The sequence below is a fragment of the Anabrus simplex genome, chromosome 7 (genome assembly GCF_040414725.1).
Source record: "Anabrus simplex isolate iqAnaSimp1 chromosome 7, ASM4041472v1, whole genome shotgun sequence".
NCBI lineage: Eukaryota > Metazoa > Arthropoda > Insecta > Orthoptera > Tettigoniidae > Anabrus > Anabrus simplex.
Window position 1 is genome coordinate 340,448,758 of NC_090271.1, and position 14,763 is coordinate 340,463,520.

Consider the following 14,763-nt stretch of genomic DNA (forward strand, 5'->3'; position numbering starts at 1 on the left):
ATGATCTGCATGTTGTTCTTACTGTCAGCCAGAAATGCAATGTTGTTGGCAAATCTAATACAGTGTACAGCTGTTTCATTTATTTTAATGCCAGGTGTCTTTGATTTAAACATTTTCATGGTCTCTTCAATGTACAGATTGTTTCATTACTTTCTATGTTTATTCTTTTGATTGATGTAGAAGTTTAGTATTGTTTGCTGTCTTTCCAGTCCAAATAAATATCCTTCATAATTCTGCACAGTCTTTTCCACTGAACATTGTCAAAACCTTTTTCCAGGTCTACAAAAGCTATATATGTATTTCTACTAAGCTCTAGTCTTCTCTCCAAGACAGTTTTAAGTGCTATAATAGCTTCTTGTGTTTCTACTCCTTTCCTGAACCCAAACTGATCATCTAGATTCTGCTCAATTTTCATTTTGATTCTGTTTTTTTAATATGCATGTGAATAGTTTTGCTGCATGTGAAACAAGGCTTAGTATTCTGTAATAGGAACATTCTGTTGAATCTCCTTTTTTGTGCAGAAGTTTTGCTTTGCTTTCTACAAAATCCTCTGGCATATCTCAGTTTTCATAGCAGTACTTGGTGATTTTGAAGAGTTCATCCTTCAGCTTTTTTCCACAGTTCAGCAGGCAGTTTGTCTGGTCCAGGAGGCTTTTTCTTTTTCAGCTGTTGCAGTGCTGTTTCGAATTCACTTCTCATTATGGCAGGACCTAGTTCATCTTGTGAAACCTGCTCTTATTTTATGATGTACTCATCTACACTGTCAATTTCTTTTCCGTTACATAGAACCTCCAAATGCTCTTTCCAACTTGTCATTACCTACTCATCTTCTAATAACCAATTTCCTTCCTTACCTTTTATTACACTGGATTTCATTTCAGCCTTGAATTGTAATCTTTTTACTTCATTGTGTGCTCTGTCAGCATTTCAGATTTTCATATAATGTTCTATGCTTTTACAAATGTCATCCATCTTTCTTTTGCCTCTAGGCACTTCTGTGTAACTAAGTTTTTTAGTTTCTTATAGTTTATCATTCCTCCTGGAGTATTTTTCAGGTGTTCTTTATTTCTTTCCTGAATGAGATTTAGTATTTCTTCAGTCATTCAGTTCTTCCTGGGTTCAAGCTTCTTTTTTCCTGGCACTTCATCTGCTGCCATTGTAAGTGAAGTTTTGACACCGTCCCAATCTGTTTTGTTGTTGTTGTACATGATCGTGTCTGTCTTTTCTTCGAATGCTACTTGGTTAATGGATCATTTAACTTTTCTAGATTCCATTTCTTGCTTCTTGGTTTTCTTAACTTCTTCAGCCTAATTTGACATTTTGCTAATACTTGGGTAGGGTCGCTGTTGATGTCTAAGCCAGGGTAGCTATGGCATGACGTTACTGATTTCTGTATCTTCTCTTAATTAGAATGTAGTCTATTTGGTATCTGTTATTATCTCTAAAATCCTTCCACGTGTAACGTCTTCTGTTAGGCATATCAAATATGGTGTTCATTATGATCATGTCCTGTTCTTCACAGAAGTCCATCATACGTTCCCCTCGTCATTTGTTCGTCCTAGACCGAATCTACCAGCAATTTTTCTAGTAATATTCCTGCCAACCACAGCACTGAAGCCTCCCATTAGGACTATGTTATCTTTTTCATTGTTTAGTTTAATTATATCTTCTATTTTATTCTACATTTCCTCAACTTCATCGTCGTCATGTCCAGCAGTAGGGAAGTATACCTGTATTATTACTATATCTGTTGGTTTGGCAGCTATTTTCACCATCATTATTCCATTATCGACATGATATGTGTTTAGCACGTTGTTTGCCCACTTCTTTCCTAATATTACAGTTACTCCGTATTGTCCACCATTTTTATTTCCACTGTACAAAATTCTGAATGGGTCATTGTGGAAATCACCTTTGCCAGGCCATCTAGTTTCACATAATCCCAGGATGTCTATTTTGTTTTCAACCATAACCAGTTTTGCGTTCTTCTAGTCTTCCTGTTCTTAGCATTGTTCTTGTATTCCATGTCCCTATTTTAATCCTCCAAACTTCTGAGGATTTCGGTTGCTGATGACCTGGGATACCTCAGTTACTCCCCTGCCGGATCTTGGTGTCCGAGTACCATGATCAGTAGTATCTAAGTTACAATTTGTACTATCTATGGTTGCTATACTAGGAAAAATTTTGTTGTGGTTTCCCGTTGCCTTCCACATCACAGTTTTACTGCCATTCAAGTCTTCCTGACCATGCCAGTAAATTTTCAGCGACAGTCCAGTAGACACCTTTCAGCCCTGCACTGTGCTGATACTGATAGCGCTACTTCCACTACCAGGAAGAGAGACTCCTCCGCCTTTCCAGCTGTTGGGACATATCCTCATCCACCCTTCAAGCCGTTGGTCCTCTTCATCTGTAACCCTAGATAGGGGCCCTATGACAGGGTGATACCATCCAGAGCCAGATGGAGCCTGGATTTTTAACGAGGTTTATACTCCTGCTCCTCCTTCCTCGTCACTTGCGAGTTGCGGCCCCGGGCTTGCAACTGGCATAGCGGATGAATGGTGATGATTCTTTTTCTGATACAGGAGCCTGCATTAGCATAATAAAAACAATGAAGATTATGACAAACAAGTAAATGAAGATGACCAGTGTGACTGTTTGCAATATGACATTTCATCTTAATAATAGATTAAAACTGCATTTGTCTGCAATAAACAAAATGGTATTCTCAAGAGTAAATGCTTATGTTAGCTACTTCACTAAATACATCCACTGCGATCTGATCAAAATCAGATAACTTCTGGTAGTTTGATCAAAACCACATACCGGTTTCTCCACTTTCTTGAGTTTAATACCCAGATAATTAAAATGACTACTTCATGTTTGATTTAACTACCGGTATTGGAATAGTGTTTCCTGTTACTCTATTTGGTATTATCTTTTTCTTTATAACTTCAGTAACCACAACTCTAATGCTTTTACTGGATTAATTGGTTTTCGTTCTGATGCTCCTCAACTGTGTGTACTAAATGGGTCATCCACAATTAAATTAGTTCAATATAACAGTTGGTATTTTATTTGAAAGAATATTTGTAATTGTTTTTGTCTCGACAAATACCGATACTTGACAGATGAAACTTAGATACTTATCAATGGAGTTGTCCTTGATACCTGGTAGCACTTTTAATAATAATGTTATTGGCTTTACGTTCCACTAACAACTTTTACGGTTCTTCTGAAACACTGAGGCAGGCCAGTAAATCAACCAACACAAGGCTGATGTATTTGAGCACCTTCAAATACCACCGGACTGAGCCAGGATCGAATCTGCCAAGTTGGGGTCAGAAGGCCAGAGCCACTCAGCCCCACAGGTAGCACTTTTAAGGTGGTTAGAGGTAGGCTATAATACTTGGGAGAAGAATTTTTTTTGTATTTTTTAAAAACTTTGGGTAGTGATTAATTACTGTTACTTGGTTGAGTCATCTCTAGCAAGGGGAATGTAACACTGAAATCAGGAGAAGAACTGGCACAGCTAAGAACATAGCAAAATCATTAGAAAACTAAAAAATGAGAATAACTTTATCTATAGCACTCTCAGTATTCATCTATGGGGCAGAAACATGGACTCTTCATGCTAAAGATTAGAGGAGAATTGGCTCAGACTCTGAAGAATGCTCTGTATATGTGGGAGAGCAATCTGCACAAATAATTTTATTCTGGCGGAGCTTAACAATAAAATTAGACTGTTGATAATAGGCAAACAACAGCTTCTCCGGCTCTTTGCCCATATACACTGTCACAACCGCAGATGGCCTCAAGTAACCATTCTACCCCGGTATTCACCTAGAGAAACTGAGGGGAAACCATGGGAAAAGCCCAGTTAGGGAACTTAGTCTGCTTTATCGGATGCCATTGATATGCTCTACGTAGATGTCACAAGTGAAGCCGATGACATCCGACACACAGAGTTTCTTCATCACATGCAGATATTTCTTGCTATAGATGGAACGTAGCACCTTATCATTAGCGTAGTTTGATGTGGGGAGGAGAACTCGCAGAAGCTCATTGCCTCAGGAAATTTTCCTGGCAAGAGAGAGCGCTGACATGCTCCTACACGTTGGTCAAACACTATAAAACAAGTAACTGGGACATTCCTCACGAAAGTTTTGTGTCTGGCTCAGAACCATCAATGGTGGAGAAACAAGCAATCTCCATGGAGATCACAATTCTTGGGTAGTAATAATAATAATAATAATAATAATAATAATAATAATAATAATAATCGTATGGCCTCAGCTACCGTGTGCAGACATTTCAATTTGACGCCATCTGGCTGTCTGCTCGTCAATTTTGACGTTCCGCTTTACTCTAGGCCCCCACTAGATGGCAGACCGAGTAAACCGAAACTCTCTTGGGCGTCTACGGCTGAGATTTAATTAATTTTGTCGGGTAAACACCAAATGTGTCACCAGAGATCTTTTACATGCCGACATCGTACGACATGGAGTGTCGAATGGGCTTTTTTCCGCCCTTCAAAAGCCGGGGGCCCTAAAATAAGGCACAGTCCTGGCATTGTCTGGTGTAAAAATGGGAATCACAGAAAACCATCAGCAAAATTTTCACTGTGCTACCCAAGGTTTGTAACATTATAAGGAAGTACAAATTATGCAAATCTTACTTGGAATTCCTTTCAGAGGAATTGCAATGTCCAGGAACACACCAGCCCACCCCCAGAGGTACATTTACTTTTATAACCTAATACAGTGGAACCTTGAATTGCGAGCACAATTCGTTCCGGCAACATGCTTGTAATCCAAAGCGCTCATATATCAAAGCAAGTTTTCCCATAAGAAACAACTGAACTGTAGATGATTCGTCCACAACACAAAAAAGTTATTCGCATACCATTTCTAAAACAAAATATAACAAAATAACTGTTGGCTCACTGGAATAGTTTTCTTTTCGTACAACTTTAACGAGGAACCTGTCCAATGACTGTTGCTTTTGCCTCTTTTTGAGGATTTCATGAAAATGTGACTTTGCGTTGTCATTGAACTGATTCATCGCTCGCACTGCTACAGCCTTATTTGGGTGGTGTTTTTCTACAAAATTTTGCATCGTTTCCAACACTTTGCACTTATCCTGAATCTCAGCTGAAGTGAGAGATTCCATTGATTTTTCCTCCTCTTCCCTGGACGAAATTTCCATAACTTCCTCGTGTTGTTCGCGATGCAGGTCCATCAGTTCGTTGGTGGTCAGTTACTGGCTACGTTCTTCCACCAGCTCTTGAATGTCCAGGTCATTCACCTCCAGCCCCATAATCTTCCCTAAGGACACAATTTCATCAACAACCGGCAGCTCATTGTCACCAACAATCCCGTCAAAGTCACGTTCCAGGCAGTTCACGGCGGGGAAATGATTTCTCCCAAACTCTCGGAGGGTAAGGTTTGTTTCTTCGGTCACTTCGAAGCATCGCTGAAATAGTGCTTTGGTGTATAGCTTCTTGAAGTTCGAAATGACTTGCTGATCCATAGGCTGGAGAAGTGGAGTAGTGTTGGGAGGAAGGAACTTAACCTTAATGAACTTGAATTCCTCCACTAAGTCGTCCTCAAGGCCTGGAGGATGAACAGGAGCACTGTCCATAACCAGCAAGACTCTGAGCGGCAGATTATGTTCTGAAAGGTATTTCTTCACTACAGGATCAAAGACCTCGTTCATCCATTCAACAAACGAACAGGGGAGGGGAAAACGTAGGCACACGTGACACTTGTATTGCAGAACGTCACTCGCTTATCAAGTTACAATTTATTTAAAACCTTTGCTCGTTTTGCAAAACACCATTAGACCAAGTTACCCGCATTCCGAGGTTTCACTGTATAATCTAATGAAGAGTAACACCCGCCATTGTCAATTGCTGAAGTAGCTACTTGCATTCCTATTGGCCAAAGTAAAATGGGATGCGATGTCATTCCCATCAATGATAATTATATTTCGTTACCAACCTCGGCAGAATAAAAACACAAATAAATAGAACGTAAGGGAAACAATGTGCTAATCACTGTAATGAAAACAGTGGCTTCTGTGGGGTCACACTCCGTTTGAGAGGCCCCGGCGCATACTGTCCGCATGGCAAGAAAAGAGTTGCAATTCAAGTTTCAAATTAGTGCGTATCGTAGTTCCTAAGTAGACAGGTTGGTCCTCCACGAGAAGTAAACAAATGAGTCGTTCCGCACGAAAGGTAGATGCACATATGCCTGACAGAATATCTCCACTCAAAGCATCAGTTTGTAGTTGAAATGTTTCTCTTTGGAAGAAAGAATGAGTTGGTAGTATATCTGCAAGTCCTCTGTTTGAAGGGGAGTTTGGAGGGAACCTTAGCATTTTTCATGAGGAGAAGTACAAGTAATTAAGGTATTATATTTTGTTTATTGGGTTCTGAAGGTTAAATCAATGTTTAATGAATGTGTATGAACTCTATATGGTAAATGAAGTAAAAGTTATAAATTATCACAAATTATGGAAGGTCAGCCATTGGTACACCATAGTGGGACCTTATACCCATACCTGACACTTGTGTCAGCTTAGGGTGAAAACATGATTTTGGTCTGTTTCCAATCAGAAACATTCAGTTTATACTAGCTAGATATAGATAGGGTGGCCATGTGCGTTAAGGCATCAACAGTCTGACACGTTGGTTAGCTGGTTTGAGTCCTGTTGGTTGAAAAAATGTTCATCAGAATGTTGGCCAGCAGGGTAGGGGAGGTGGTGGTATACAATTTCTAATCACCAGATTGCGTGCTAAACACCTGCATTAAATTCCAAACCTCTCCGCAATGCTCATATGGAGTGAGGGCATACGATGCTCGTGATCTGTTTCTCAGATGGAGATGTGAAGCCTTCAGGGTATTCAACAGGAATAAGCTATGTGCCGGCACCAGCTTTCACCCTCTCCCTTCCTACTATCGTACATCATGTCATTCATTTCATCTCATTAACTCCTCTGATGAGATTGATGTCAAGAAGGGCATCCTGCCATAAAAACTCACAACAAAGATTTATCTCTCTTCATACCCGACCTCATAGGAAAACGGGACAAAGGTCGGACTTACAAAATGTGATTCTCCAATAAGGGAACCTGAAGCTGACACCATTGTCAGATGTAGGCAGCTGATATAACCCAAAGCTTATACACTGGGTGTGTGTATATTAAAAATTTCATCATACCTATCTTTCGGTTGTTGACACAAAATGGGCCCTCAAAAAAATAAATTCCTCAAGTACCCACAGTCATCTATGGCTGCTACTGGATGTGGTGAAACAAGGAATGCTAGTAAATATGGCAGCTTCAAAATAAGGGGTACCAAAACTGCTCTTCTCTACAAGGCTACGGGGAAGTATACTGCTTATAATGTACAGGATATCTGTAATGTTTAGGCTGTAACTTACAAACGATTATTTGATTAAAGGGTAATTTATTTTGTAACATCATGCAGTATAATCGGTGTCAGTTATAGGTGCAAAAAGTGGTCAGCCTTAGGAGATGTCAGCTACAGGTACGAAAACACACATTCTAAAAATTAAATTGATTACATGAATATTTTCTTTATAGGATCTTGTTGGGCACAATGACATCTATCTGATGGTACATAAAGATAATGTGCAACTTATTTAGCAAACACCCCCCCCCCCCCTCAGATTAAGTAAATTTTTTAAAATTAAAGTGTCAGCTGAATGTTTCTCTTTGGAAGAAAGAATGAGTTGGTAGTATATCTGCAAGTCCTCTGTTTGAAGGGGAGCACAGGATCAAATTTTAATCAGAACTTGTATATACTACCATATTCCCTTAAAACATGACTGATACAGAGGGGGGGGACTTTTTGATTTTGCTGGATGATATGATTATTATATGAGAGCAGGAAAACTCACGTACAGGAATGAACACAATGCTTCTTACTGATGATTCAGTGATTTGAGGAAAGGCTAAGACCAAAGAGTAAAAATAATTTTTTCTTCACAATCCGCTTTACATCATATCGACATAGATAGGTCTTAGGGTGACGATGGGATAGGAAAGGTCTAGCAGTGGGAAGGAAGCGGCCACTGCCTTAAGGTACAGCCCCAACATTTGCCTGGTGTTAAAATATGAAACAACGGAAAACCATCTTCAGGGCTGCCGACAGTGGGGTTCGAACTCACTATCTCCCGGATGCAAGCTCCTGAATGCAATCGTAAAAAGACTATTCTGAAGGAAATGAGAAAAAAAGAGAAAATCAAGGGTAGAACTAAAGCACCATCACATCACTTTATTTTAAAACTTAGGGTGTGGAATCTTGTTACATCTACAGAAGTGTTCATTGCCCTAAATAGTTCTTTACTTTTAAGAGAGAGAGATATATATAATAAATAAATTGTCCATCCTCCAACGAGGGTGACCATTCGGATCGTAATTACAATCAGGTTACAATTTCAATACAATTTACAAACATCAAAAAGTGGACATTTGTAAAGGTTAATGCTGTTATTGTCTTCTATGACATTTTGGAAAGTGGGTGAACAAATGAATGTTGCTATTGGCTGAATCACTCAATATGGTACCATTCCCCATAATTCAATAAAGATACTTGCATAAATGCAAGTCTGCCAATTATGCCTCAAAAACTCCTAAACAAATGATCATAGCGGTTGTGCTCCCAGGGAATACCACAAGGCTGTACACTGCTTTGCAACCTAACCTCTTTGTTTGCTGTGCAAATGTGGTCTGTTCAGACGAATGGTCTAACCAATCTATACCAATGATCTTGTCATTCGCTACACCTATCCAAAGCAGACCAATGGTCTTGTCACTTTGTAGGAGAGTCCACCTGAACAAGTGGTAGCATTGCCCAAGCAAGTTATGTAACTAAAAACAAAAGAGCATCGTTCTCCATGCCTAGTAGAGGATGTTTTGGCTCTAGTTCCGCCTGCATTTCCTATCAGAGTATGGAATCTACCATTGAACAAGGACAGCAACTGAAATAAACTGCAAGGTATATTACATATCCTATGAAATATGGATCTCAACAACAATAGAGAATGAAAACAAGAAAAGGCCGGATAATTTATTTTTCTCGAGATGTTATAGAGGACATGGAGAGTTTGAGTGAGCAGAAATAAAGAGGACAAATTAAGTGATAAAATGGCAAAGAATAGAATGTAACAGTTTGTAGCCTACATTTCAAATGGAACAATATAAGATTACGAAAGCTAACTTTGAAAGGAACGGGAAAAATTACTTGGGAAGATACAGATTATTACCAATGAGAATATGGAGATTGAGGGATTGAATTAAAATAGAGGGGAACAGTCCTTTCCTCAACATGAATTAGGGAGCTGACAGAACAATGGAATGCACACGGTAACTTACTTTGCAAGTGTCATTGTCATTACATGTTTATGACAAGGCTAACAACTAAATAAAAACAACCCAACCAACAATAATTATACTTAAATCAAGAATTGCAATACTTTAGGATTAACACTATTTGACCGAAAATGCAGCCTATCACACAGGACAATCACACACGAGATAATGTAAGAGTAATAAACATGCTTGTCTACAGTTTATGAGGCAATAAAAGGAATGAAATGTCACATTTCTAATTCTCATAACAAAAAAAGAATTCCAATTTGGAGCAGAATATGCCTTAAAAAACATTTATATATATTATAAACTTACACTAGAAACTTAGTTCAAAATATAACCAATAAATCCTGCATAACAATTCTTTCTCCACACGATAGTCGTCTTTCTCCTAGCTATTTCGCAATCCTGAATACACACAGTTAAGGATTTCAACTTCGCATTTTCACAAGTAAATAAGTAAACATTTTACGCAACAGAACCAGACCAAGTTAACGAAACACGAATTTCTCCGAATAAATACCAAGTGCCTGCTGTAGTGGCATCTGACGTCTTAGAGAAAACAGAGTGTCACGTTTGAAGGCCAGAGTGAAACCAGGTGATACTTTACCTCAAGAAATTCAGAAAATTCCCGTTTCTTCCTAAAAATGAGCGACTTTCATAAATAAACAAATAAATAATACACTAAAAAAAACAAATTGTCCAAGTTCTTCTACCTTCTTCAGCTGCAGAGGTTAGCATTTAAAACGTGCGAAATTAAAACATAATTAGGTTGTCCTCAAGTGTAGTTTGTCGGGCCGTTGCTTACTCGTAGGCAACGGTCGGGCTGAATGGTTCTATCCTCTTTGGTTGAGCCAGGTGCTGGTCTTCCCACCGTAACTTGGCAGGCTCGATCCTGGCTCATTCCGGTGGTATTTGAAAATGCTGAAATACGTCAGCCTCGTGTCGGTAGGTTTACTGGCACGTAAAAGAATTTCGGCGGGACAACATTCCGGAACCTCCGGTAGATCCTGTTATACCCACAATGTTATGTAGAATACGCCTAGGCATTCTATGTTAGTTATTTTATTAGTTAGTACGGGATCTTGTCTGCTTTATTGTCGCGTAATCATTGTGTAGTACCGTACGGTACACAATATTTTATTCCTTCGATATTTATTCACGGAATAAATGATTTTATTCTTGTTAATATTTTCATAATGCTTCATATTTCTGTAGAAGAGTAGAGAAGGTTGCGGAAACTATCTGAAGGGACTGCGGGTATAAGGGGGCATTAAGGAGTGTGAGGGAAGAGAGAGAGAGAGAGAGAGAGAGAGAGAGAGAGAGATCGAGGAAGATAAGCCAATTAGGCTACTAACAGAGCACAGGAATAAAGATAGGTCTCATTCATGGGCGCCCGCGGGATCTTTCCCGGGGGGGGGGGGGGAGGGGACACATTTACAATTTTCTTGAATATAAAAACCAATATAACGTCAGCAACATTCATTCAACATGCTAGATGACTGTCAGTAAGTTCAGTTTATGAAATAATCTGGTATGATATTAAACAATTGAACATCAACCTTTTTAGAATCCCCCAACTTGCGGGCGCCCATGGTTGTGCAGGGTATTTTAGGTAGACAAGAGGCAGACAGAAGGAAGGAAGTTAACTTTTTTCTTTTACGGGAAGGAAACTGAGGGCTAAGAGCCCTAGTCACGGGAAGTGTTCAAAAGAGGAAACGGCAACTCACTGCTGATAGGACAGCAGAGGGAAAATGGGGAACAAGAAAGTGTTGCAGAGAAAGGGCGAGTAGTAGGAAAGGGGAACGTAGAGTAGAGGATGGGAAGAGAGAGCTATGATAGATACATACATTCAAAATTTAAGAAAGAATTATTCAAATTTGTTTCTAACCATTGTTTTTATTCTATCGAAGAATACTTAGCTCTTGAAAATTAACTTATGTATCACATTTTTTAAATCTGTGCCTCTTTACCACATTGTATATTTCTCTTTATTTATCATGGCATGTATATTACTGTTTTATCCTTTGTTACTGTAAATATGATTATTGACGTGTCCCATATCACTGTATGATCAGTTGGACGAAATAAAATACAATACAATACAATACAGAGAAGGGACGAGAAGGTACGTGAATCCTGCAACCGTCAAGGATGACAAGGGAGACCTGGAGGCGAGGAGATGTGAAGAGGTTGATGGAGCTGAGGCTATGGTCATGCAATTACTTCCATATAACGGATACGCGTTCAGAGGCGGCAGCATATCCAATTGCAAAATTATTCTCGAACTGAAGATTGATTTATGCAGTGGGCTAATCCTATCCTACAGGAAACAGGAAAACAAAGTAAAATAAAATGATATTACTAGTCACATAGTAAGCTTGTCTGCTCCCAAAACATATTATATATTTTGACGAAATTAAGTCGTCGAAAATACGAGACTGTCACCGTCGAATTCCTGCGAGAAATACAAGTTACGGCAACTTAAGACATAATAACGAAAATAAAATTTCCCTTATCCCATCATCCCGGACTCCCCAGTGAGAGACACTCACTCTGACAGAGAACCAAGACGAGAATGTGAGGCGTTAACTTCACGTTTTAAGATATAAACCACCCAGTTTGCACGCGTCACCCTTCCAGAACAAGGGGACCAAACGAACAATCCGTATCCTCTTACATCGATAATGTTCTGAGATGGACAGCAGGAAATTGTATGGTGACAAACGGGGTTAAAAGTCAGGTTGTGAGTCTCATAAATAGGAAAAGTACTCTCAGTTATAATTACTGCGCTGATGGGGTGAAAATTCCTTATGGGGATCACTCTAAGTATGTAGATGTTAATATAAGGAAAGATCTTCATTGGGGTAATCACATAAATAAGATTGTAAATGAACGGTACAGATCTATGCATTAGAGTATGGTTCCAGTGAATGGGACCCTCACCAGGATTACTTGATTCAAGAAGTGGAAAAATCCGAAGAAAAGCAGCTTGATTTGTTCTGGGTGATTTCCGAAAAAAGAGTAGTGTTACAAAAATGTTGCAAAAATTTTGCTGCGAAGACTTGGGAGAAAGAAGACAAGCTGCTCGACTACTATGTCAAAAAACATATCAGATGTAAGGCTTTTCAGGCGTTTGCTCTATTAACCAGCGTTTCGTCTTAGGTCTGACACTAGACTCATCAGAGTGGGATGTGTGAGACCCTACCCACTGACGCTGGGGTGTATGCAGGTGAACTTATCAGAAGCCCTTATAAGAGGCACAGTCTGATAACTGTATACGGGAGATAAATCTCCACAATGGAATTATTGCCCGCTTAGCAATTCGGAATGGAAAATTCTAAATTCCCATGGAGGAAATTAGACACTTTTCACCAATAGAGGATGTCAAAAATGTCAAAAACATATCAGATGTAAGGCTTTTCAGGCGCTTGCTCTATTAACCAGCGTTTTGCCTTAGGTCTGACACCAGACGCATCAGAGTGGGATGTGTCAGACCCTATCCACTGACGCTGGGGTGTATACAGGTGAACTACTACTACTATTCTCGTTTTCATTCCCCACCCTGAAGGAGTGGGGTGGGCCACTTAGAGGGTTACGCCCTCGCTCTGGCCAAGAGACGCGGGCGGGTTGGGGAGATGTGCGGGAAGAGGGAGTTGGGTAAAGGATGTGAGAAATGAAGGAGATGGAAGGGGAATTTATGTCTATTGGGCTAAATTTTATTGAATTTCATAATTGATTACAATATTGGTAGACAAGGTAAACAATTAAATATATAGAAGTAAATAAAGACATTCAACATCAGTATATTTTTTCAGGAGTAACATTTTTTTAATCCTACGCCTGATATACATGACAAATAGTAGGTTATTAATACATATACACGATAGGTAATTGCGTGATTCTGAGTGCACTTACACCCCTCTTTTATGCTTGATGTGTTTGTCCTTAGTGCATGGCAACGTAACATGGAAATATAAGATGTTACTGGATATGCGTCTGAGGCTGAAAATGCCATGAAAAGGATTATACATAAGTTTCTAAAGGTGTAAAGTTGAAATGGGCACTTAAACCGGAATGTGTTGTGAGGAAGTGTAAATTGAGAGTCTGATTTGCTGTAGCCTGGAGATGGTTTAGAACTAGCGATCTATTGTATGGGTGGATATTGAGCAATGAAATTGTTACAAATCTGATCAGATCTTCAACTGTAGGATGGGGAAATAGTGAACGAGTTGGCGTGGTTGGTGGGTCGATAGTGCGAACTGGGGCTATTAATTCAGGGTGGTTTGGGAGAGGTGCGGGACGGTCTCTACATCAGCGAGAATAAACTGCGTGGTTGCCACCGCAGGTGTGACACCGGGGGGTTTGAAGGGTGTTGGGGCATTTGTTGGTGAACTGATGTTGGGTGCAATGCCCGCAGATGGGACGATTTGCTTTGCACTGTGCAGTTGTGTGTTGATTATAACGGAGGCATTTTTCACATCTGAGAGACAGTGGAGGTGGAGCGCGAGACAGCTCGACTTTGTGATGATGACGATGGATTGAGACACCACTGGCAAGTAGTCTGTCCACGTCGGCAGATGTTGGGAGGATGATACGCACCATGAATGTTGGACCCGCCACACTCCTGATGCGGGAGGCCCTCAGAGCTGGTATTCCCTCCGCGTTGAGCTCGGCGACAATCGTTTCTTCTGCGAGTGAAGGATCCACACCACGGATGACATAGCTTAGCTGATTATAACGGGGTGTTGGAAGTGGTGGTTGCATAGTTGGTGGTGGAAGGGGTTGGAGAGAGGCGTCTGATCCGAAGGGAGTTGCTCCGATTTGGTTGGCGAGTTGATTAGCTACAGTGTCTCCGTTGATTTTGACGATTATTCCTTTTGATGTCTTTCGGATATCGGCGACGTCTTCTCGGCGCAAGTTGTAGTTGAGGAGCGTGGAGAAAATGGCTTGGGGTGACTGAAGTTCTGGGGAAGGATTGGAGAGGAGAAATGCATGTGTTGCAGAGGGGGTTGGCTGGAGAAAACGAAGGTGGGTAATGGGTCGTCTAGTGCCGGAAATGGAGGAATATGCGAGCCGGGAGCTGCTGGTGGTGGTCAAAGTAGTGGTAGATGGTAGAGAGGGCTGTACTCTGGTATTCCGTCTGTTGTGGCCAAATGCGGTGCTGAACCCACTGCCAGGTGACATGGTGCTCGTTCCTCTCTGTGGGCTGGTCGAGTGACTCTCCTCGTAGATGGTGCTCGGGAGGTGTAGGGATGATGATATGATGTCACAGGTAGAGAGCGGGCTGCATGGCTGGACATCAGTGCTGTGTGAAAAGCAACGGCGGCGGATTCTGCGGAGAATTGTTCGAAGGTGCCAATGGA

General features: G+C 40.4%; 1 protein-coding gene across 2 annotated transcripts in view; it reads right to left on the minus strand.

The window, feature by feature from the left end:
* Window positions 1-10,176, minus strand: part of c12.1 (spliceosome-associated protein CWC15) — an 89,620-nt gene extending 79,444 nt beyond the window's left edge. The window contains exon 1 of one of the 2 annotated variants that reach the window (XM_067151818.2): window positions 10,114-10,176. The gene's annotated coding sequence lies outside the window, so the exon portion shown is untranslated. Of the gene's footprint in view, window positions 1-9,712; window positions 9,953-10,113 lie in introns of those variants that run through there. The other variant, XM_067151817.2, reaches the window with a different exon arrangement.
* Between the last annotated feature and the right edge of the window lie 4,587 nt (window positions 10,177-14,763).